Below are 25,349 nucleotides of genomic sequence, written 5' to 3' on the forward strand. Positions count from 1 at the left end.
CTCACAGCTGATAACTGGCTCCTATCAGGGGTTGAAGCGTGACCCCAAAAATTCTATGGTGTCCTACCCTCCAGCCCTCAGAATGTGCCTTATTTAAAAGTTTAAATGAGGGGGCGCCTGGGCGGCTCAGCTGGTTAAGCGTCTTTACTTCAGCTCAGGTCATGATCTCACGGTTCGTGGGTTCAAGCCCCACGTCGGCTCTGTGCTAACAGGTCAGAGCCTGGCACCTGCTTCAGATTCTGTGTCTCCCTCTCTCTCTGCCCCTCCCTCTCTCTCTGCCCCTCCCTCTCTCATGCTCTGTGTCTTTCTCAAAAATAAGTAAAACATTAAAAATAATAAAAATTAAAAACAAAGTTAAATGAGGTCACTGGGAGGCCCTGGTCCCATCTGGGTCCTTCACAAGGGGAGATCAGGACACGAAATACATGCAAAGGGACGGCGGTGTGAGGATGGCCGGGCAGCTGCGGGCCAGGGGCTAGTGGCTGTCCACGTCCCCAGAAACTGACAGAGGCACGGAGGACCCCACCCAGAGTCTGGAAGGGAGCTCGGGAGAGAGCCCCAGGGAGCAGGGCAGAAGAGGCGGGAAAGGTCAAGACCGGGCAGGCTTGACACGGATGCCAGGACACACAAGTCTGCAGAGGCCGCTGGGCTACATGAGGAAAGTGTGCAGCTTCGAGTATGGCGTGGGTCCATTTACTAAGAGACACTCATGGGCATGTGGGTAAAAGCAAGCGCCAGCGTGTTAAGTCTCCATGGTGTCTCGGGTGGGAGACGAACAGGAAGTTTGGCTTTCTTCTGTTCCTTTAACCATTAAGTTCCTTGCAACACAGACATCCTATCCAGAGAAAAAAGACTCTTCTTCAGGACTCCCGGACAGGAGGCGGCGATTCAGCCTGTGGCCCTAGGACCAGGCGGCCATCGGCCTGCAACCTGACACCCAGACACCTGCACCGGGCCCGCCAGCACCCGATGCAGCTCCAGAGCCCTGGCGTGACGGCCATGCTGGAGTGTGCAGCGAGGACCCGAGGGCCTGGCCAGGATGGGGGTGGGGGGTGTCGTCCTCCCCGCACAGCCTGCCGCACGGCCTAATGGAGTGTGTGCATTAACTATTCGAAACCATCCAAGTTATGGAAACTCAGAAATAAAATACACACAAAACAGAGGCCAACATGGTCTGGCACTTGGCAGAAATCCAGAGACAAATCTCGGGACCCCTCACAGAGGAGGGACAGCCACATCCCACGACACAGGGCTGAGCCTTCAGCCACGGCCAGAGCCGCTCCTGCTCGGGGGTGCCCTGCACCCCAGAGCTGTGGGCTCACAGAGGGGCTCTGCTCACACAGCACCACAGAGCCCGGCACCCTGCTGGGTGCTTTTTTTAACATTTGGAATCCACATTCTCTTTAAATAAAGTGGATTATTTGCAGTCAACGATGTGTAAAAATAAGCCTCCTGTCATGTGCAGGTGCTCTGGGCCCCCTTGCCCCGTCATCCCTGACTGGCCTCATCCCTGACTGGCTGTAGCCACACCCCTGCAGCTGCAGATGTAGCTGCGGAGGGGAGGGGAAAGGAGGGGAGGGGAGGAGCGTGAGTCAGCACGCAGGCCTCCCTGCAGCGTGGGCATCCCAGGAGCCCACGGCCGGCCACGTGAAAGGAGCTGCCAGGCCGGGCTCCTGCGCCACAGCCAGCACCCCCTCCCCGGGGTGGGAGCTCTGCTCAGGTCGCTCCCGCCCCTCCATACCCCTGTGCGGGCAGAAACCAATGCCGCTCCAGCAGTGGCCAGCGTGACAAGTGGTAGGCAAAGGAGTCGCGGCCTCTATAGGCGCTTGAGCAGGAGCTAGCGCCGTAGGGCATGGTTTCTAACTGGGGGCACGGGGGCCACCCTTGGGCCCCTTCCAAGGTTCCAGGAGTGGGGGTGGCTCCCCAGAGTGTGCCCATGGGAGGGACCAGGGCCTGTGCATGTGTGTGGCATGAGCGTGTAGAGTGTGGCACGTCTAAGGCAGTTTACCCTCTCCCCTCGTAGGACACCTCCGTCCCTGCCACAACCTCCACCCCCTCAATGCTCCCACCACCTCCGTCCCTCCCACGACCTCCCTCACTGACCCCACTGCCTCCAGGACCTGGGCAGGGGACACAGCAGGTGGAGGCACAGGGACTGTCCTGTGGGCTCCTGCACTCCCAAGCTGGGTGAGGGGAGCCCACCCTGGAGGCCAATGCCCTGCTTCGGGAGCCTGCAAGCAGATTCGTGGGCCCCATCTCAGCACCAAGACGTGACGGCCACATTCCCCACACACCTTGGACAGGAAGGGTTGGACCGCACAGTCTGTGCACGGTGACCCACCCAAAGGGCACGAGGCAGGCCCAGCGTGCTCACAGCCTCCTGCCACCTCTTCCAGGCTCCTTGAGCAGCAGAAGCCCACGACCTCGGGTCCCACGCTCCAGGTGCCTGACACCCCGTCCTGCCTGGGGCCACTGTCCCCCTCACACTTGGTCGCCACCCTCTTCAGCGCACTCCCACCTGGAAAGAAAGTTTGGCTCAGGACAGAGGCTTGTCACCATCCTGCCCCAACAAGGGGCCTAAAATCCATCCCGTTCCGCCAGCGTACGGCAGGCAGAGCAGCAGAGAACATTCTCACAAGAACCAAGTCCAGAATGCTAGAAACTACAACAAAGTTCCACGTTTCTTTACAAGTAAACAGCAACAGTTAAAGAGGAAAGCGGAAGAGTTCTAAATCTGAAGTCTCGGCAGACCTGCCGGAACGCTGGTCCAGAAAAACCAGCCATGAGAAAACAGACACTCAGGAAAACATGAACACAGACTGGGCACTGAAATTCACGACAATCACATTAAGCTTAAATGTTCGTTTTACTGATTTATACACGGTGAAGTTTCATGATTTCTGGGTGTGTCTTGTCATGCCTGGGGGCAGGGAGACGAGACAGGAGTCGAGAATGCCACATAAGGAAGTGGAGGAAAGCTTCGAGGGCATGGATGGTGCCACGCTCTCCTTTCGTGGAATCTTTATAACCTAAGGGTCGGTCTGAGCACCCAGCGGGGGACCTGCTGGCCCGGGACCACCCCACACCTGCGGTGTGCCCAGGCAGGGGTCCTGCCCCCCGAATACACAAGAGAGGAGTCTCGTGGCTTCCCGTGTGCTCGTGCTTACTGGCCACACGAGCTCCTTCTGAGCCACTTGCGCCGCAGCCTCCGTCAGTGCTCCCCGGCCGCAGAAGTGCTCTTCACGTGCTGGAAAGACTGTTGGTTCCGCAGCTCCCACGTGCCGCCTCCTACTTTCCTCCCGGCGTCCCACTAACCCAAGGCCCATCTCGGGACACACTTGCCGCCCCCCAGCCCCCCACCCGGCTTCCATCCCTGTGCCCTGAGGCCATCAGCCCACGTCCTACTTCGCTCCCCTGTGTTCTTGCTTCTGCTCCTGACCAGTCGTAGCAGAAGCCTGCGGGACAACAGTGTGCCGCCGTGGGGACACCCAGGGCACTGATGCCCCCGGCCTGTAGCTCCCGCTCACTCTGCCCCCAGGAGACTCTCCACCACCGCCATCAGCGTTTGATACAAAATTCTTGTCACAAAGTATATTTTGATAATCTGCCTTTAACATTTTAATTATGTAGCACAATTAAAAATACCAGATGATTCACCTGAAATACCTGAAGCCCCTCATAATACGCCCATGAATAATTTGATAGGTTTTAATGCAAACTGCTCGGAAGGTCAGCCCGCAGAAACACCATCCACATTTACTATATGCTGTTTTGATTAACCGGCAGTGCAGGTTTCTTACAGCAAGACTTCCTCTTAAATCACGTCATTTAAAAAAAAATTTTTTTAATGTTTATTTATATTTTGCTGGAGAGAGATACAGAGCACAAGCAGGGGAGGGGCAGAGAGAGAGGGAGACACAAAATCCAAAGCAGGCTCCAGGCTCTGAGCTGTCAGCACAGAGCCCGACGCGGAGCTCGAACTCATGAACCATGAGATCATGACCTGAGCCGAAGTTGGACGCTTAACCGACTGAACCGCTTAACCGACTGAACGATGTCCCTCACGTTAATTATTTTGACAAGAGAAAGAACATTCCAAATATTTTCCAAGTACGTGAATATATAGTACACATTTTCCAACAAAAATGAGGTAACCTGCACACACATGACAAGTGGAGAAGGCTGAATTCTTAGTCTTAACTCCATTTTCTTCTCCATCCATCCAAAATCAAACAAGTCATGACCAGCTTTTTTACTACCTCTGCTCTCAACAGACTCCCCAGCTGAGCAGTAATCCCACCCGAGAAAACTGCACCAGACCTCCAACACTCACCGACAGTAGGGACAGGAGGGCCAACGGCCCAAACATCCACCAAGGCATGCAGAGAGCCCTTGGTGGCAGGAGGCGGGGCCGGGGGGTACCATGGAAACCCCGGAGTGGCTTCCCCAGGGAGCAGGGTTTACAGGGTCAGGACCCCACCCCACCCTTACTCTGCAAGACCCACTTCTTATGGGGCCACCCCTCTGCCCCCCATGACCCACTTCGGGTACGCCAAGGTCGGTGGGGGGCGGGAGCAGCAGGTATCAGTCTCATTAAAAGTAAACAAGAAAACGCGGCAGAAGGACACTGGGAGGCCCAGAAGCGGAGTGAAAGCAAAAACGTCAGGGTGGACGGGCGAGCCTCAGGCACACACAGCCCACCCTCTGCTCATCCTGGCACCCAGCAGGGGCGGCCCATCCCATACTGGTGAACGCTGGGACACCCGGGATGGGTGACCCGAGCAGGGGAAGCGCACACAGGGCGGGGTGGGAAGGGAGACCAGGCCAGCTCATGGGGTCCGCGGGAGCACAGAAGGCCAGGGACACACCAGTAGGTGGCCCTGCAGCCAGCAAGTCTACGGACCTGTTTGTCATCACCTCCCGTCACCGCACACCCCTTCCCTACCCGTGGAAGGAGCAGTCCCACCTAGTGTGCCCACTGCTGCAGGAATGCTCAGGTCCCCATCACACGACGCATGTGGCCCCATCCTTCTGCCTGGCCCTCACACCCACTTCTTGCCAGCCCTGCACTGCAACTGCACATCGCAGCCCATGTGCCCCGCGGCCAGCCCCCCACCCTTCCCAAGATGCTACCAGCAGCAGCACCACAGGAGGGCTCCGGACAGGTGACATCAGCACACCAGGCCCAGGGAGCTGAGCACCTGGCATCAAGAGGGGGGACGTGCCGGCCCGATCCCACTGCCTCCGCCCTCTCCCAGCAGCCGTGTCACCTGGTCCCTGTCTGCACGGGGACCATGACCCAGGAAGAGCGATGTGAGCCGCTGCAGGAACGGACTATTAGGAAACGCAGACGCTGGGCACCCCCTTCCCCATCCGTGAACAAAGGAGCACACACAAGTGGAAGCATCCAGACAAGGACACACTGCTCACAGCAGTTCAGAAGGAAGGACAGCTGCCAGCACCGTTCTCTAACGCAAATGATAAACGACAGGGTTCCCTTACATGAACATCTTCTCCGCACTAACACATGTTCACAAACAGCGTGCTCGGCGGAGGGGAGATTCCTTCATGCAAAAGCCCCAAGAGTCCATTTTCTTGCAATAAGCCGTGGTTTTAAATTTGCCTGGATTTGCTCTCATCTCAAACACAACAGGTGTTCTCAAGACAGATGCATGAGAAATTTCATGCAGAAACCTTCCTACCTCCAAATATAGAAACAAGACCCATCCAAGAATAGGAAAGGTTTTAACTCAGGCTTTAAAATTTAAAAATTAAGTCAGGAATTCTCAGGTCAAACTCTGTTATCCCAAAGTAAAAACAAAGTTTTAGGAACTCTTTTCTGAATTGAAAAACAAACTTACAAAGCAACCAATTTACACCACAGAAGCTCCAAGGCTCCATAAGGAGCAGAAAGGTGGGGTCAGTACTGGCAGGGGCGAGGAGTGTGTCCAGGAAGAGGCGGCCGTCCCAGCCACACGACCCAGGGTTTCTTCCACACAGCACTGGAGATACAGATGCACCCACACGTGTCTCCGTCCTCCTGTGTGCATCCGCCCGCCCGTAAGATGACCCTGCAGCTGTGAAACGAGAGCAGCAGCTACAATCCCACTCAGAAAACACATACTGTGGGACGGAGGCATGACCACAAAGAAAAAGCCAACCCAACACAAGGACCCGCAGCTACAGTGGAGGGAATCATGCATGAGTTTCCCAGGGGAAAAAAACAAAACAAAACCAGGGGCACCTGGGTGGTTCAGTCAGTTAAGCTCCAACTTCAGCTCAGGTCATGATCTCACAGTTGGTGGGTTCGAGCCCCGCATCAGCCTCTGTGTGGACAGCTCAGAGCCTGGAGCCACTTCGGGTTCTGTGTCTCCCTCTCTCTCTCTGCCCCTCTACCACTCACGCTCTGTCTCTCTCAGTCTCTCAATAATAAGTAAATGTTAAAAAAGAAAAAAAAAAAAAAAACTAAAATGACAGAATATAAAAGAAAGCAGCTGGGACACTGGAGCTGGCAATACAGTTCCTGAAAAACAGAAAAACTAAATGAAGATAAAGAAAATAAAGGGGAAAGGAAAAGCAGAAAGAATTTAAGGAGTGTCAGTGGAGACACAGGACATGCCCCCACAGGCTGACAGGCGCCTGGGGTCTGACCCAGAGCTGAACCTACATGCTCCGGGGCCCACCGGGAGCAAGAGTCCGAGTGACGGCCAAGTCCCTGGGAGGTCACCACCACCCCAATACCCCAAAGACACAGTCGCCTCACACACGCGAAGCTCCGATGGCCTGCGTGGTTCCCGGGAGGCTTCCTTCATTGTGCACTGGAGCCCCACTGGGTGATGGGCAGACCGCCCGCCTGTCAAACTAAAAGTCCCTTATCCCCAGATGCCCTTAATCCCAGGAAATCAGTAAGGTGGTGAGATGTCAACAGCCTCCTGTCATGGTCGCTTCCGCTGAAGGTGCTGGAGGATGTTCTTGAATGAGACATGGGAAGAGCAAGGGCCCCAGCTCCCATCACACTTAACTGGAGTTTGGGCACTGTCCCCACGACTGGGGAACAGACAAGGGGCCGCTGTGACCACTCCCATCCAGTACTTTGCTGGAGGTACCGGGCAGGGTGACTGGGCAAGAAAATAAACAAGTAAGACACTTAGATTAGAAGGAAAAAGTAAAACTCTATTTGCAGATAATATGGCCTTGCATAAATACATTAAATCCTTAAAAGCCTACTAAATACTTTCAGGCACCTGGGTGGCTCAGTCGGTTAAGCACTGACTTCACCTCTGGTCATGATCTCGCAGTTCACGAGTTCAAGCCCCACATCGGGCTCTGTGCTGACAGCTCAGAGCCTGGAGCCTGCTTCAGATTCTGTGTCTCCCTCTCTCTGCCCCTCCCCTGTTCATGCTCTTGCTCTCTCTCAAAAATAAACATTAAAAAAAATTGTTTTTAAAAGAGCCTACTACTTACAGTTGATGAGTTAAGCAAAGTTACAGCTTACAAAACCAATATGTAAAAATTAATTGCATTTCTACACAGTAGCAATGAACAATCTAAGAAGAAAACAATTCCAGGGGCACCTGAATGGCTCAGTTGGTTGAGCATCCAATTCCTAATCTCAAGGTCATGAGTTCAAGCCCCAAGTCAGGTGCAGAGATTACTTAAATAAGTAAAATTTAGAAAAAGAATAAAATGCTTAGGAATAAATTTAACAGCAAAAACCCCTCACAAAAAAGTTAATCTCCAAAAACAGCAAAACATGGTGAAAAGAACTGAAGATAAACAACTAAAACAGAAAGGCCTCATAAGTTCATGGACTAGAAAATTTAAATACTGGTAAGCGGTAACTCCCCGAACTCATCTACAGCCAGTGCGTAAATGAGTACCTGTCAATACCCCCCAACAGGCTTCTGTGCAGAAACCGACAAGCTGACCCTAAAATCTATATGGAAATGCAAGGGCAGAATAGCCAAAACAATCCTAAAAAAGGAAAACCAACAGCAAGACTCACACTTCCTAACCTCAAAGCTTGTAGCAAGCCTCGACAGCCACGACAGCGTGGTACCCGCATGAGGACAGACATGATGGAGAGGCAACAGAATAGAACTGAAGGCCCAAACACGCACTCTCAAGTTCACGGCCAACTGCTTCTCAACAGGGAAACCAAGTCCATTTGTGATGCTAGGACAAGTGGATACCCACATGCAAAACACTGAGGTTGAACCACAACCTCAGACACACAGAAACGAACTCAGAAGGGTCAGAGATTGCAAGAGCTAAAATTATAAAACTCTTAGAAGAAAATACAAAAGTAAATCACTGTGATCTTGGGGTAGGCAATGGTTTCTTAAATACGATACCACAAGCATATGCAACTAAAGAAAAACTAGATAAATCAGACCTCATCAAAATTAAAAACTTCTGTGCATCAAAGATCGTTGTCAAGAAAGAGAAATGGGAACCCACAGAATGGGAGAAAATACTGACAAGTCATTTATCTGAGAAGGGCCTAGTGTCCGGTATATATAAAGAACTCTTCCATCTAACAGTAAAATGATAACCCAATTAAAAATGAGTGAATGGCCTGAATAGGCATTTCTCCAAAGATGATATGCAGTCAATAAGCACATGCAAAACATGTGCAACATTTTTAGTCACTGGAAAATGCAAATCTAAACCATCAAGACAAAAAAGACAGATAATCACAAGCATCGGCAAGGCTGCAGAGAAACGGGAACCCCCTCACGGTACTGGTATGCAAGGCTGGAGCGGCTGTGGAAAACTCTGATGGTTCCTCAAAAGGTCAAACGCAGAGCTACTGTATGATTCTGCAATCCACCCCCAGGTATATGCTGAAGAGAAACAAAAGCGTGTGTCCACACAGAAACATGTACACAGATATTCACAGCACCACTATTCATAACAGACAACCCAAGTGTCCATTAACTGATGACCTAGTAAACAAAGTGTGGTCCATCCGTACAATGAGGTTTTGACCAACAAAAGGAATGAGGCCCTGATACTTGCTACAAATACAGATGAACCTGGAAAACACTATGTTGAGTGAAAGAAGCCAGACACCAAGGCCACAGATTGCTTGATTCCAAGTACACAAAATGCCAGAACTGACAAAACTATGGAGAAAGTAAGCTGGTGGTTGCCTAGGGACGGGAGGTTAGGGAGGAAATGGGGAGGGGAGTTCTTTTTGGGGTAAGAACGATGGCTGGAATGAGGCCGTGTGATGGCTGGGCAGCCTTACAGATACACTAAACACTGAACTGTACCCGACAGTAAGTACTTTTACAGTATGTGGACGATTATGTCCCCATTTCTAAAACCTGTGTGAGGATATTCTCTGTGGTGTGTAACATTAGCTACAGAATTAGGAGAATTTATTTTTATGCATACGTACTTACAACTCACCTGTTACAACAGCCAAGTAGTTTTTAATATTAAAATGATCTAGGGCACCTGGGTGGCTCATTGGTTAAGCGTCCGACTTCAGCTCAGGTCATGATCTCACAGTTTGTGGCTTCAAGCCTCACGTTGGGCTCTGTACTGACAGGTCGGAGCCTGAAGCCTGTTTCAGATTATGTGTCTCCCTCTCTCTCTGCCCCTACCCACTCACGCTGTCTCTCGCTCTCTCTCAAAAATAAACATTAAAAATTTTTTTTATTTTATATATAAATTATTTTATAATTTTTAATATATAGCAAATATAATTTTTTAATTGGACATCTAACAAGATACTAATAATGATGAAACCAGAGAAATTTTGTTTTCCAAATTTTCTAAAACCTGCTTTTATTATTACTTTTATAATTAACCACTTTCCTAACCGTCACAAGCTGTAACACATAGTAGAAAAGATACCATTCCTAAACCCAGCACAAACAATAAATATCTGGGTATTAACTGAACTCAGGACACACGAAATCTGTACCTAATTCTGCAGGGGAACTGTCAGTAACTGAATATAAGGGGAAAGGAGGGAAATGGGAGCCACAAACAATGCAACGATACACCACCAGCTTTCAGTAGCAGAGTTAATAAGACTAAGCCAGTGACAGTCTTCAGGTTAACACGCAGTTTCACTGGGATACCAACTGAAGAGCTCAAGGTTATAAAACAGAAGTTGGTCACAGTGGTGTTCATTTTAAAGGAATCAAACAATATTAGAGAACAGTCTGGAGTCCTTCCGTAGGTGACAGAAGGGTACATCCACCCCACAACTGAAGGGAGGCAGAAACTGCTACATTGTAGCACAAAGGAAATCACCCAAGACAAGACACTGTTTGGAAAATCCTCCCCAGGATGCAGTGGACCAACCGGAAAAAGGAAAGTGGTGCGTAAGAAGACATGCTAAGTTTTATTTGTAAAACTGGCCCGAAGGGCAGCAGCCAGATTCCAGGCCCTGGAGTAATGAACAGAAGCAAACATTGAGGGCAAGTCACTGTGCAGGACATGTCAGCTCTCTTCCAACGGACGCAGGACAAAGTGTAAGGAGCCACCACACGTGCATGGGTGCCGTCTCAAGCCACGTGCTGTTCCCCCACCCCCCCCCCCACCCCCGCCTGCCCACAGCCCATCTGCAGAGAGCAGACCACGACCACAGGCCCTTTTCAAGAACTGGCAATGCAGGTGATACCACTACCACCTAAGCCACACTGGCCAAGACAAAAGCCTGTCATCAGAAGAAAACACCTCTGAGCACTGTGGCCTGGTGACTCCTGTCCCGCACCAAGGACACGGGAGAAGAGACTAGGAGTGCACTGAGAAAATAAAGGCGAGACAGAGCCGATGCTCCAACTTTGGGGGGGAAAAGGCCCGGGTGCAAGAGAACCACAGCTCGCGACACCACACAGAGCACAGCACGCTCCGGGGAAGGTCACTGCTGCTCAGGCGTGGCCACCACACCTCCCATGAAGCCCACTGGGAGGGCCTCCCGTTTGCTCTGTTGGAAGAGCACGGTCTCCTCCGAGCCCATGTGAAGTGCGCCGTCACTCTTTCCCTCGGCTGCACCTGCTCCTTCTGGACCCCCACCCACCCACCCCACGTGGCTCCCCAGGGCCTCCCCAGCACACCTTCAGTGGAAGGAAGTGGCAAGGAAGAGTGTTGGATGGCCCGCGGGCCAGACTGAGGTTGTCTGTCTGTCCCACCTTGAGGTGAGCCCTTCCTACATCTCCCGCTACCCCCCTGCCCCCGGTGCCCGGAACGGAAGGACACAGGGAAGCCCGGGAACCAAGCCCAGACAGAGGGATGTGGCAGCTGCTGAGGGCCACAAGGAAGCTGCCCAGAGGTGCGATGAGCAGGTGACGATGGGGCTTCCACAGCAACAGCCTGGTGCTCAGACCCAACCGCCAAGCAGGTGGTGTCCCAGGGAGGTACTCAGCACAGTGGACCAAGAATACAAGCAGCGTGGGGGCAAAGGCAGAGTTCTCCCACAGCCCTGAGCCACGGGTCTGCATGGACACGCATGGACACACAGGGGAGAGGGAGACACAGAGACACGTGTCTTACCTCTGCCTCCTTGAGGACGTATAAAGTGACTTCATCAAACAGCCAGACCCATTCTGCTTACAAACACCACATTCCGTGAACTGCTGTGAAATTTCGCACGAAAAGCTTACCATCCAGGCTCTGGACTGCGTCCTCAGCACCCTCAGCATGCCCGCTACGGAAGTGCCTGCACGCTGTGTCTCGGGGGACATTTCTAAGTAGGAATTCACCAGTGGACCTACTGCCTTCACTCCCCATGGAGCACAGGACCCTGAAGCAGGTTGCTCCCCACGCGCGTCCCAGCCGACGGGCGCTGCCGAGCGCCAGGGGCCTGGAGGGAGCAGGTGATTCCAGGGCCCCGGGCGCTGTCCTCTGCCCCACACCCCCCACGCACACCCCAGACACCAGTAGGCAGAAGCCTGTGTACAGATAATCTCAGCATAGACAGAAACCCTAACATTTCTCACGCGGCTCACCACAGCGTGACTTTTGCAGGCACACATCTGCATGCAAATGTGTTCAATTCTGGGCTCTGCGAAAAGTCTCCCGCCCTCCAGAAACTCACACAGGTGTAGCACTGCTCTGGTGACTGCGCAGGGGCCCGACCTCAAGGTGGGAAGGGCAGTGCTGCAAACTATTCCTTATAAAAACGGAGCACTGGGCGGGCAGGCCTAAGAGGGTAGTTTACAAGGAAACCTTGTGTTCACATCCTAAACAGACACTAAGCCGCCTGCAGGAGAACCACCCCTGGAGATAAACACACAGGTGTCCACGGCAAAACAAGACCTAAGGAAGGACGCTGCCGTGGGGTCTACACAACCAGCTCTTCCCTGCGGACAGAGCCACCTGCCAGCCGGCCCTCCGAGCGCAGAGGAGCAGTGTCCGCAGGGCTCAGAAGATGCAGCGGCTCAGGGAAGGACGGGTACTGTTCACACTGCTTCACGGCCTCTGGACTGAAGACCTCGGACCAGCCGGCAGGACCCTCCACTCATGCAGCAGAGACGTGCACTGGTACAAGGGCTGGTCTGTGGGCACACAGCCCGACCCAGATGGACAGGGGAGTGCGGTGGCCAGGCCAGCCTCAGGGAGGTCCACACGATTCCTAACAAGTGTGTCAGGCCAACGGCAACATGGGGCTCACACACACACGCACACAGCACACAGACACACACACACAGAGACACATACACACAGACACACAGCACACACACACATGCACATACACAGAGACACATACAGCACACAGACACACACACACACAGAGACACAGCACACAGACACGCACAGATACACACACACAGCACACAGACACACACAGAGACACACAAAACACAGCACACACACAGCGCAGACACAGCACACACACACACAGCACACACAGCACACAGACACACAGTGCACGTGCACACACAGACACACACACACAGCACGTACACACACAAACAGCACACACAGCACACAGATCACAGGCACACACACGCGCGCGCACACACACACACACACACAGCACACGGATTGCAGGAATGAACAGAAAAGTGACACCACACCAGGTCACTTTCACAGAATCATAAAATAAAGCACAAAATGGGAAAATGGGTGAAATCCTTCATAACCTCAGTGTAGGGAAACCTTTCTAACTCAAAACCCAGACACAAAAGAAAATAAAGGTAGGATGAATTTTATAGCATTTTAAATGTTAAACACCTTTGCTTGGAGAAAAAACTATCACAAGCAGTATCAGACAAATAAAAACAGACAAATTAGGGGCACCTGGGTGGCTCAGTTAAGTGTCTGACTTCAGCTCAGGTCACGATCTCACAGTTTGTGAGTTCGAGCCCTGTATCGGACTCTGTGCTGACAACTTGGAGCCTGGAACCTGCTTCAGATTCTGTGTCTCCTCCTCTCTCTGCTCCTCCCATGCTCATGTCTCTCTCTCTCTCATGCTCTGTCTCTCTTTCTCTCATGCTCTGTCTCTCTCTCTCTCAAAAATGAATAAATGAATAGTTTAAAAAATTTTAAATAGGGGCCCCTGGGTGGCTCAGTCGGTTGAGCGTCTGACTTCAGCTCAGGTCATGATCTCACACTCCATGAGTTCGAGCCCCGCGTCGGGCTCTGTGCTGACAGCTCGGAGCCTGGAGCCTGCTTCAGATTCTGTGTCTCCCTCTCTTTCTCTGCCTCTCCCCTGCTCATGCTCTGTCTCTGTCTCAAAAATAAATAAAAACATTTAAAAAAAAAATTTAAATAAAAACAGACAAACTGGAGAAAAATACATCACAGATGAAGATCGAATTTCCCCAGTATGTACGGAAAGCTCTTAAAAACCGAAGTACAAGATAAGAAGGTCCCACAGAAAATGGACGGAAGACATAAGGAGCACTCTCAGAAAGAGATACCAGGGCCCTTTGATGCACAGAAACACAACACCTCATGCGCGACAGAACTAAACACTCGAACCTCACGCGCCCCTCTCGGGCCAGTACAACTCGGACAGTGTAGCGCGCTCCCCTGGCAGCGTGGTCCCCTGGTGGGGACAGACTGCCACACACGCGTGTGCACAGCCGTCCACACAGGGGGCTGGGGGGCCCATCTACCAGAACGGGGTGCACAAATGTAGCACCTGGGGGGCAGTGGGAGAAATGGGGGGCCTGGGGAAGCTTCCAGTCATTTCTCATTGAGAAACACCTTGTTCCAGGTGGTCATCTGTGGCAGTGCTTGGCCTGTACAAATGCCATCGGCCGGGACTTCACAACCACACCCGCAGATGCGTGTTGCACAGCAGGCTGGCTCAGGGGGCCTGTCTCCCTGGACCCCTCCCAGGTAGCTCACAGTTAGGAGACACCCGACAGACACGGGGCTCAACCCCATTGTCACAGCTGCAAGACACTGAGGACAGTCCCCACGACGCAGAGTGTGGCGAAGAGCGGACACATGGCTCACTTAGGGAAGGGCTGCCGCGGGGACCCTGCCAAGTGGATGGGCAGAGGCAGCGTCAGGGTCCCCCTCCTCTAGGGAGGAAAGAGCCAGCACAGGCCAGGCAGGGTGATACTCTCGGTGCCTGACAACCTGAGAACATGGCCTGGACCCTGGGCTGCAGGCCTCACGCCTCAAGCTTAAGTGACACTCACGCACAAGAACGTGCACAGCCCATGTGCAAGAGGACAATGGAACGAGAGCAAGGGCACAGGAGGGGCTGCCTTGGAGGAGAGGAAGGAGCCCCCACTGCACAAGGCAGGCCCAGGGAAGTCCCCACAGAGACTCCCCAACAGAGGAGGGACAGTAGAGGACACTGCCCAGGAAGGTCTGAGCTCAGAGAGTGGAGAGGGTGTGCAAAGAAGGCAGAGTGTGAGGGGCAGAGCAGGCAGGAAACCTAAGAGGTGAGGGCCTGCCGGGTTCATAGACATGTTTGCACGTGTGTACACGTGTGTATGGGGCAGCCAGTTTATACACTCAAGGGAACGAGCAGGTGACAGTGGGGGAAAGGCTCCAAGCCCAGCTCCGGAGCAGGGAGCATGAGGCCCAGCTGGGAGGACAGATGCCTGGTGTCGGGGGCTCCGCTGCCACAGAACCACAGCCGGCACAGACCCCCCCCCCCCCCGCCCAGGTCACCCCAGAGACACGAGACAGCACCGCCACAGAAAGGAGACAGCATTCACAGCACTCCCGGGAACCTGGAACGCATGGCCATGGTTCCCTGAACCCTGAGAAGAGCCGGCTTCCCGGAAAGGAGAGGGCACAGGATCCCACAGGGAGCAGTGACGCCCAGGACACTGCAGCAGGCAGACCACATGTGCCAAGTGACACCGGGGAGGGACACAGACTCAAAAGCATCCACGGCTGTCTTAGAACCACCATGCTCTCTTAAGTCCACACCTTCACGGGTGGGAGCACTGTGACCACAAGTGCATCTACAGTTGCACAGGAGCGGCTTCATCACCTGTGTCAAGGAAAGATCATGACAAATTGCAAAGAAATCTACTTTCTAGATGAAATCTACTTTAGGCTTCTCCAGACAAGTGCCCCTCAAGGGGAGAGCAGGCTAAATGGGAAAGAAAAGGCCCCGTGGTCCAGTTGATGCGGGAACGCATCACTCTATCCCAGGACCCCCGGGGTAAGGGTGCAGACAGATAACTCACATCTACACCAGAAAGCTTTAACTCTTGAGTGTCTGCAGGACAGAGGGGCCGACATTCAGTGGGGGCCCAGCCGGGCACGACCCAGCAACCAGAGAACACATAACGGACATTACCAGTGTCAGAGGTGCTTTTAATCCTTTTGTCTTGTTTAAATACGTATCTCCAAGTTTCCCCCAATGAGTACGGGTCACTTCTGGAGACCTTGTGGTCATCTGTATAGTCCCCACCCTGCCAGAATTCCAGAAGAAGGCCAGGTCGTGGAGCACAGCCCAGCAGAGGACACTGGGCACCCACCCTGGAGGACACGCAGCATCAAGGTCGATGGGGATGCTCGTGCAAGACGTACCGTGGGCAGCAGAGATGCAGATGGCACGGGGGGAGGCCCTGTGCGGGCAGGGGTGTAAGAACCACACCTGCTCACTCAGGCATGGAGCCCAAAGCTGGTCCAGAATGCAGAACCCGTGGCGAGCAGGGGAGGCATCGGCATCCTGTGCCCTCACGCGTCTCCCAAAAGGCCTCTCCATGGAGAGACAGAGGCAGGGGTCCCAGTGAAGCAGACAGAGCCCCACTGCACCCCCTCTTCCACCACCACGGCCCCTTCAAGTATCTGCAGGCAGCATTTCCAAATTGCCAACAAAAACCTATGTTTCAGGAAAAAGGAAGCTCCAAGGCTGGAGAGCTACCATGGAAACAGATCTAAATAAGGGCTACAGCAGCAAAACCCCAGGCGCTCAAGCAGAGATCCAGAGCGGGGACACGATGCTGGCACAGACAGGCCCGCAGCCGGGACGGGCTGCCAGGCCCGCAGAGTCTCGTCTCAGGACCACACTCGGCGGAGCCCTTCCCCATGGCCCTATCATTCCACAGAGGACCCTGTCACCAGAGAGGGCCGTGCTGACCCACCAGAGAGGGGACCGCACCACATTTGTGGGCCCTTGTGGGGGGTGACTGCTCCCTTTCTTCCTGACTCTGACGCAGGCTCTGCTGCTTTTGTTGTTCCGAGAGCCTGGGACCTGTTTTCCTCAGGGATCCTCCTGTTTAGGGCGCAGGGTGGGCAGTCACCCGGGAGCAGGTCAGGAAGTCCGTCATTGCCACGCCCACCCTGTGCAGTACCCACCGTGCCGGGGCGCAGGCACTGGGTCACGGCCACAAGAGGAAACAAGGACCCGAAGTCTGCTCTCCTGGGAGAGGGCACAAGCATCAGAAATGACATCCTCCTCCTGTGTTCTGCTTCCCGGGGGCCTCCTGGAAAACGCTCAGGTGTTTCTAGGTCACAGCTAGTCCCACCGCCCACTTACTGCGGAGCACTGGAGCAGACAAAGCTCTCAGGGAGTCTGACTGCACAGGGACGCTGGGGGGGGGGGGGGGGGGGGAGGGTATGGACAGAGGGATGGCCCGGGCAGGGCACTGGGACCAGTTGGGGGAGCAACCCAGACCCCCTGTCCCCCACCCTACAGGTGCCAGGAAGGGAGCATGACACCCCCCCTCCTTGAAGATGCTATGCAAGCACATGGGGACTTGGGGCCACTGCCGTGGACACCTAAGGGCACTGGCTGCCTTCCTTCCAATGTCCCCTCGCCAACCCCCAGGCTGCACCTGCTATCAGCCACACCACACCCCTGTAGCCCCTCGCTGACCACCCCCCAGGCTCCACCCACTGTCAGCCACACCACACCCCTGCAGGGAAGCAGCTCCTTCCCACCCTGCAACACGACGGTGCCACCCAAGGAAAACAGCACCATTCATACAATCAGGGACCATGACACGCCACCCGTCTCCACCGCCTCCGGTCAGCAGACCCCCTGGGCTGGCGCTCCTGAAGAGAGACGAAAGGACCCACACGCTCAGTGCACAAGCACCACTGAGAGAGAGCGGCGGGCCCAGCCAGGTTCCCACGCCCGAGCACTGCCTCACACGCCCCTCGGGTGAGCCAGGAAGCCAACGGCTTCCCCCCAGTGCATGCGGGGAAACAGTGGCCCAGAGGCCAGCGGCTGAGCAACATGGGACTGGCATGTGAATGCATTTTCCTCCAGTCCGCACCATACAATTCACAAAAGGGAACGTGGGCTGTGATCGGGAAGTGAAAAGCTGAGGACGGTTTCAGCGGGTGACAAAATCCAGACCAGGCAACGGGCATGAACAGGCCTGGCTCCAGCTCCCGGTTCTGGAACCGTGCAGGAGGATCTGCACACCGCATGGCGTGACAACACGGACACATGCTCAGAAACCATGAAAACGTGTCAACAGGACAAGTCCACAGGATGGGGCACCCTGAGCAAAAGAACCAGAGGCGGACACCAGTGAAGACGCGTCCACACAAGCGCACGGACAGCTGAGAGAGCAGGGAGGGGGGAGAAGCTGTTCCGCAGGACAGCCCCATGGACACCTGCACAAGCCAGCCTGGGACCTCAGCAGTAGCTGCTCCGGGCGCCAGGGGAGTGAGGACCAGGGTGGCAGCCGGGCGGGGACCAGGGGCGATGTGGGAAGGCGGCCTTCAGATGAGCCCTGGGCAGCCCCCACTCACAGAAGACACTGGCATCTGGGGATGTGGGAACTCTCTGTAAGATCTTTGTAACAGGTTTCTCAGCAAATCTGAATAATCTAAAAATACAAAGTGTTTTCAGAGACCTCGAAACAAGCAGCAGGAGAGCACCCGCTGGCCTTGCTCCGCCGCCCCAGACCCAGGCCTCCAGGCCTGGCTCACAGCATGGCCATCCGACAGGGCCTCCTCCGTGGGTCCTCGCGGCAAGGGGCGCGACCAGGCTGCCACGCACCCTCTGTCAGCACCCCCTGGACGCTCCAACTCTGCCTGCCACCCACTGTGGGCTTCTGAGAGGACGCCACTTCCAGGAGGACGCATGCAGGCCAGATAGCTCCTGCTCCCGAGGGAAGGCTCACAAGCCTGAGGCCTGTGCAGACGGGCCCTCTGGCGCACCGTCCAGGGCGCTGGCCTGCTGCGGCTCATGCCACCAGGGAGGCTCTCCGGGAAATGCCACAAAGGCTTCCGGGCCCAGCAGGGGGCCTGAAGAACACAGAGTTGCCATAAAACATGACAGGAGAAAGAGAGCAGGCGTAAGGCAAGCGCCATTACTCTGAAAACTCGAGGGAAGCCGAGCGTTACTAGGTCATGGCATCCATCAGATGTGCTCAAGCTCAAGGGTTTATCATGTTCTAAAGTGACTTTAAACCGGAATCATTCATTCGCTCAACTGGTATGAGTGCCAACTATGTGCCAGGTATGCTCCAGGCGACAGGACACAGAGTGGACAAGACCCACAGAGCCAACAGCAGTACCCTGATTCCAAAACCAGAGGAGACCCCACTAAAAAAGAGAGCTACAGACCATTATCACTGACAAAGACAGATGCAAAAATTCCCAATAAAATACTAGCAGATGAAATCCAACAGTACATTAAAAAAAATCATTCGCCACCATCACATGGGATTTATTCCCAGGATTCAAGGGTGGTTCACTGTTCACAAATCACATCCTAAGAGCAAGGACAAAAACCATATTATTATTTCAATGAATGCAGAAAAAGCCTTTGACCAAGTACAACATCCGTTTGTTGATAAAAACCCTCAATGAAGTAGATTTAGAGGGAACATAACTCAACATGATAAAGGCCATCATAGGAAAAACCCTCAGAGAATATCATACTCAGTAGGGAAAAACTGAGAGCTTTTTCCCCTAAGTTCAGGAACATGACAGGGATGTCCATGGTCACCACTTCTATTCAACATAGTACTGGAAGTCCTAGCCTCAGCAATCTGACAACACAAAGAAATAAAAGACATCCAATGCAGCGAGGAGAAGTCAAACTTCTTTTTGTAGGTGATATGGTACTCTATATAGAAAACCCGCAAGACTCCACCAAAAAAAACACTAGAACTAACACATCCAGTAAAGTCTCAGAATACAGAATCAACGTACAAAAATCGGTTGCATTTCTATACACTAATAATGAAGCAGCAGAAAGACAAATTAAGGAAACAATCCCATTTACAATTGCACTGAAAATAATAAAATATCTAAGAATAAACCTAACCAAAGAGGTGAAAGACCTGTACTCTGAAAACCATGAAACACTGATGGAAGAAACTGAAGACAGTACTAACACACGGAAAGACATTCCATGCTCCTGGATTAGAAGAACAAACACTGTTAAAATGTCCATACTACCCAAAGCAATCTACACGTTAAATGCGATCCCCAACAAAATACCAACAGTGTTTTTCACAGAGCTAGAACAAAAGAATCCTAAAACTTGTGTGGAACCACAAAAGACTCCAAAGAGCCAAAGCAATCCTGAAAAAGAAAAACAAAACTGGAGGCAACACAATTCCAGACTTCCAAATTATATTACAAAGCCGTAGTCAGGACAGTGTGGTAGTGGCACAAAAACAGACACACAGAGCAGTGGAACAAAACAGAAAACCAGAAATAAATCCACAATTATATGGTCAATTAATCTTCAACAAAGTGGTAAACTATATATAATTGGAAAAAGTCTCTTCAACAAATGGTGCTGGGAGAACTGCACAGCACATGCCGAAGAATGAACCAGGACCACTTTCTTACACCATACACAAAAATAAATTCAAAACGATGGAAGATCTAAATGTGAGATAGAAACCATCAAAAGTCTGAAGGAGGGGGGCGCGTATGTGGCTCAGTTGCTTAAGCATCTGACTCCATTTCAGCTCAGGTCATGATCCCACAGTTTCTGAGTTCAAGGCCTGCACTGAGCTCTCTGCTATCAGCGTGGAGCCTGCTTGGGATTCTCTCTCTGCCCCTTTCCTGCTCACATTTTCTTTCTGTGTCTCAAAATAAATAAATAAACTTTAAAAAAAAAAAAAATCCCAGAGGAGAGCACAGGTAGTAATTTCTCCAACATCAGCCATAGCAACATTTTTTTAGATATGTCCCCTGAGCCATGGGAAATAAAAGCAAAAATGAACTATTGGGACTTCATCAAAATTAAAAGTTTCTGCACAGCAAAAGAATCAAATCTAAAAGAAAACATATAAAATGGGAAGAGATATTTGCAAATAACATCTCAGATAAAGGATTAGTGTCCAAGATATATAAAGAACTTATACAAACCAACACCTCAAAATCAAACAATGTAATTAAAAATAGGCAGAAGACATGAACAGATATTTCCCCAAAGATGACCTCCAGATGGCCAACAGACACATGAAAAGATGCTCAACATCACTCATCATCAAGGAAATACAAATCAAAACCATGATGAGATCCCATGTCACACCTGTCATAATGGCTAGTATCAAAAAGACAAAAAAACATGGTGAGGATGTGCAGAAAAAGGAACCCTCGCGCACTGCTGGTGGGAAGGCAAACTGGTGCGGCCACTCTGGAAGAGAGTATAGAAGTTCCTCAACAAATTAAAAATAGAAATGTGAACCGGTAATTCCACTACTTGGAATTTACCCAAAGACTATGAAAACACTAATTTGAAAAGATATATGCACTCCTATGTTTACTGCAGCATATTTACAATAGCCAAATTATGTGAATAAGCCAAGTGTCTATTGATGGATGAACGGATAAAGATGAGATATATATACACGATGGACTATTATTCGGCCATAAAAAAGAATGAAATCTTAACCACTTGCAACAACAGGGATGGATCTAGAGAATATAATGCGAAGCAAAACAAGTCAGAGAAAAACGAATACCGTGATTTAACTCGTATGTGGAATTTAAGAAATAAAACAAGCAAAAGAAACAGAGAGAGAGACAAACCGAGAAACAGACTCTTAACTACAGAGAACATACTGCTGGCCACCAGAGGGGAAGTCAATGGGGCAAAGGGGAAACTGCTGATGGAGACTAAGGAGAGCACTGGTCATGATGAGCACTGATGATGTGTGGAACTGCTGAATCGCTGTACCAGGCCAGGCTGCCCCTACACGGCTTTCAGCCCCTCAGACCCAAAGCAGCCCTGGCCCAACCCGAGGCCCCCAGGACCAGCCCCTCTCTTGCTCTTCCCTCAGCAACCATCAGCCCCATCCTTCCAGGTGCGTTGGGCAAATTTCAAGGGCGAGAAAAAATGCAGGAGCATTTAAAATTCTAAATGTTAAAAATGTATATAAGTTATTACTAAATACAGTTGTTATTAAGAAATAGATACTAACTATTCTGTATTCCTGAACCATGCAGAGGTTAAGGGCGCCAACTGCTCCCTGCAGTGGAAAATCCACCTCTGACTTCTGCCTCTCTAAAACCTTACATACTAACAGCCTACCACTGCCTGGAAGCCTCAGTGATAACAGTCAGTTAACACATACTTCACATGTTCCCTGTGTCATACGCTGTATTTTTACAATGACGTCAGCCAGAGAAGACAAAGTCTTACTACACTGACGTAATACAGGGGAACATAAAACAGAACGAGTAATGAAGACATAGCCTGTTCTCAAACAAAAAGACTCAATAATGTAAAAATGTCAATTACCTCTAATGTAAAACATAAATTTAATGTATTTCAATGAAGATTTCAACAGAATTTTACATGGAAAATTTTTCCAGAAAAGCTGGGGGGTCGGTGGACAGGGGACAGGGAGATAAACCCCTAGTCCACCACGTGCGAAAACGTGTTATAATAAAGTGCTGGTAAACAAAATAGCCTAGTCCTGGCAAACAAATAAAACAAAGCGTTTAATACCTGTGAGTAAACAGAACGGAAAAGGAAAAAAAAACACAGCGACATACACAAAGCCAATCAGAACCCAACATATGTCAGATAAAGCAACACAACAAAGCGAGAGTGGCCAACCGGCGAGCCAGGGCCTCGGTGGGCGTCCGGGGTGGGTCAGGCGCCACCGAGAGCCTGGCAGTGGGAAAACTGGTACTCTCTCTGGGGCCAATACGGCAATACCCGTCACAGTTACACACACTGCACCCTCTGACCCAGTAACTCCTGTCCCGGGAATTCATCCAACAGATATTCATACACATTTTCCAAGAAACACGCACAGCGTATTCATTGCAGCATCATCGGTGACGGAAGCAGACCGGAAACCACCTAATTACACTCCCCACGGGGTCCCTGGTTAGTGACGCTACACCCACCAGGTGGAATACTTGAAGGCAGTCAGGAGAAAACCTGGCAACAGAGTCACCTGGAAAGCTTCTGAAAATCACGACACATGCTTCCCCCCCACCTTTCCCACCAAGGGCAATTCAATCAGATCAGTAGGGGTGGGTCCAGGAGTCAGCTTTAAAAGCCCCAAATACAAGTGATTTCAAGGACAAGCTGGGGAGCGGGGAGGGCTACGCGACAGCAGAGCTGTGGGCTGTGTAGTGGAACACTGCCCTCCCCGCCAAAGGCAAACCCAGGTTCTGCTCATCTCCAACGCAGCCCTAGCTCGGGCGGGTCCTTACCTGCGTGACGTGGGGGCCGTGAGGACACAACAGAGCCCCCAAGCGAGACGAGCGCCTGGCAGCAGGGAGACCCCAGCACGCTTGCAGGTGAAACAGAAAGTCCACATGCAGCACAGCATATGTGATGAGGGACACAACACAGACATATGTATACATGTAAACGTAAAAAATAAAAGTTGTAGAGAACATGCGCATTTCACAAAAGAAAGTATGGACAATGGTTCCTATTAGGGAGAACTCATTTCCACTACACACTCTTGTAACTTTCCAAAACGTTCACCCAAAACGTAACTACCAATTTACTTCACCCTATAACAATCAGTTAGCGGGAAACAACATACCAACAACCTGTTTGCTATTTTTAGGTGCACTCTATGCCCAACATGGGGCTTGAACCCATGACCCCGAGATCAAGAGCTAAGTTCTCCACCAACTGAGCCAGCTGAGTGCCCTGATTCTTTTTTTTTTTTTTTTTTTTTAACAAATCAGCTGTGAGAAAATAAAATAAGTAGGTCAGCTACAAATGGTATGTGGCTGGAGCCTTATTTACAGATTTAAACAAATCTTTATTATTAAAGTAGGGCATAGAATAAAGCTGGAAATTTAAACACTAGTTGAAAATATTGACAGATGAAGTGGAATTTGCTTTTTGTTGTTTTCATTTATTTTGTGAGCAAGAGCACGCACGCCAGCAGGGGAGGGGCAAGGGAGGAGAGAGAGAGAATCCTGAGCAGGCTCCAAGCTCAGCACAGAGCCCAATGCGGAGCTCAATCCCCCGACTGCAAGATCACAACCTGAGCTGAGATCAAAAGAATTGGATACATAAGGGACTGAGATACCCAGGTGCCCCAGAATTTGTTTTAAAATGACTCCACAGGGGGCCATGTCAGGTGCTGAGGCTGGTGGCCGGCAACAAGTGTGTGTGGGTTCCTTACGACACGCTGTCTGCTCTCCTCCGTGTTTAAATTCTACCTGATGCGTTTTTGGCAAGGTGCATATATTTCCTTTTCAATGAAAAAAAAAAAGCAGCTAGCATAAAACGTTACATTCTTTAATGTTCTAGAAATATGTTTAACTACAAGCTGGTTGTTTTACTTCTGAAAAGTATTTCTCAGATCTGGTAATAGCTGCTTTTTTTCTTTTTTCATTTTTTTTTTTTAATTTATTTTTGAGAGAGAGAGAGAGACAGAGCACAGGCAGGGGAGGAGCAGAGAGAGAGGGAGACACAGAATCCAAAGCAGGCTCCAGGCTCTGAGCTGTCAGCACAGAGCCTGACACAGGGCTTGAACTCACAAGCTGTGAGATCATGACCTGAACCGAAGTCTGGCGCTCAACTGACTGAGCCACCCAAGTGCCCCAGCTACTTTTTTCTTAACACAGCAAAGCAAACACATCCAAGTTCAGGCCTTGGAGAGCACCAAGTACTTAAGGCTTCAAGTCCCACTGACACTGGCCCTGCCTTCTAACCGCAAGGTTTTAAGCAAATCTTCGGCACTTACATCCCAATCCCTCTATCTGTAAAAATCAGCAGACTTCCAGGGGGACGAGCTCCCCAGGTTTCCACAAGCCTCCCCCCAACACACAGATGCGCTCCCCCTGGCCTCCACCCCACAGGCCAGGATGCAAGGTCACTTTTCCCACACAGTTTCAGTACCCAACGCACTCAGTACAAGTCACTGTTCTAAGATGTGCAGGCCAACCTCTTCTAAAGATGAAGCCTGTAAGCTAGAAATTAACTGCAAAACAAAGACAAAACTGCAGCTTCTAGAAAGAAAAAAAGTACTTGTAACCAACAACCTGAATCAGACTCTCTGGATTTGGAGAACTCATACCCTGTGGAGGGCACGTGAGGGGGGGCTCAGAGAAGGGGCAGTTTCAGAGCGAATGGTTGGAGGGCGACAGCAGCGTCCACCCCAGATGGGCCGGAGAGAGAGACAGGTGGCTCGTGTGAGAGAAGGAATACTGTTCGCAGAAGCTCGTGCCCGCTCACTATGTGCGGGGATCCGCGTTCAGCAGGTGTGATGCAGCCAACGGGGCGGCTACACGGGGTGGTGTTGTGGGGTGGTGTTCTGGCATGTCCATGTGACTCTGGCAAGGGGCCTCCTGCCACGGGCACCTGGAGAGGCCAGAGCCAACAAAGGACCCGTTTAGAGACAAAGCCAAGAAGCCAGCTCATCAGGAGTGGATGCCCCGGCAGGAAGCAGCACCCCTAGGGCACGGGACCACGGGAAACACGCTATGAAACCAAGTCAGTACACCTGTCGGGCTCAGCTCACATGTCCAGCAGGCTGCTCCCCAACGCTGAAACA

At 51.6% G+C, this 25,349-nt stretch overlaps 1 protein-coding gene across 2 annotated transcripts in view; it reads right to left on the reverse strand.

Moving 5' to 3' along the window:
* Positions 1-25,349, reverse strand: part of NUDCD3 (NudC domain containing 3) — a 62,039-nt gene that overhangs the window by 25,085 nt on the left and 11,605 nt on the right. The window lies entirely within an intron of this gene.

This window comes from Panthera pardus, unplaced genomic scaffold, assembly GCF_024362965.1.
Source record: "Panthera pardus isolate Hobbes unplaced genomic scaffold, ASM2436296v1 HiC_scaffold_8, whole genome shotgun sequence".
Classification (NCBI taxonomy): Eukaryota; Metazoa; Chordata; class Mammalia; order Carnivora; family Felidae; genus Panthera; species Panthera pardus.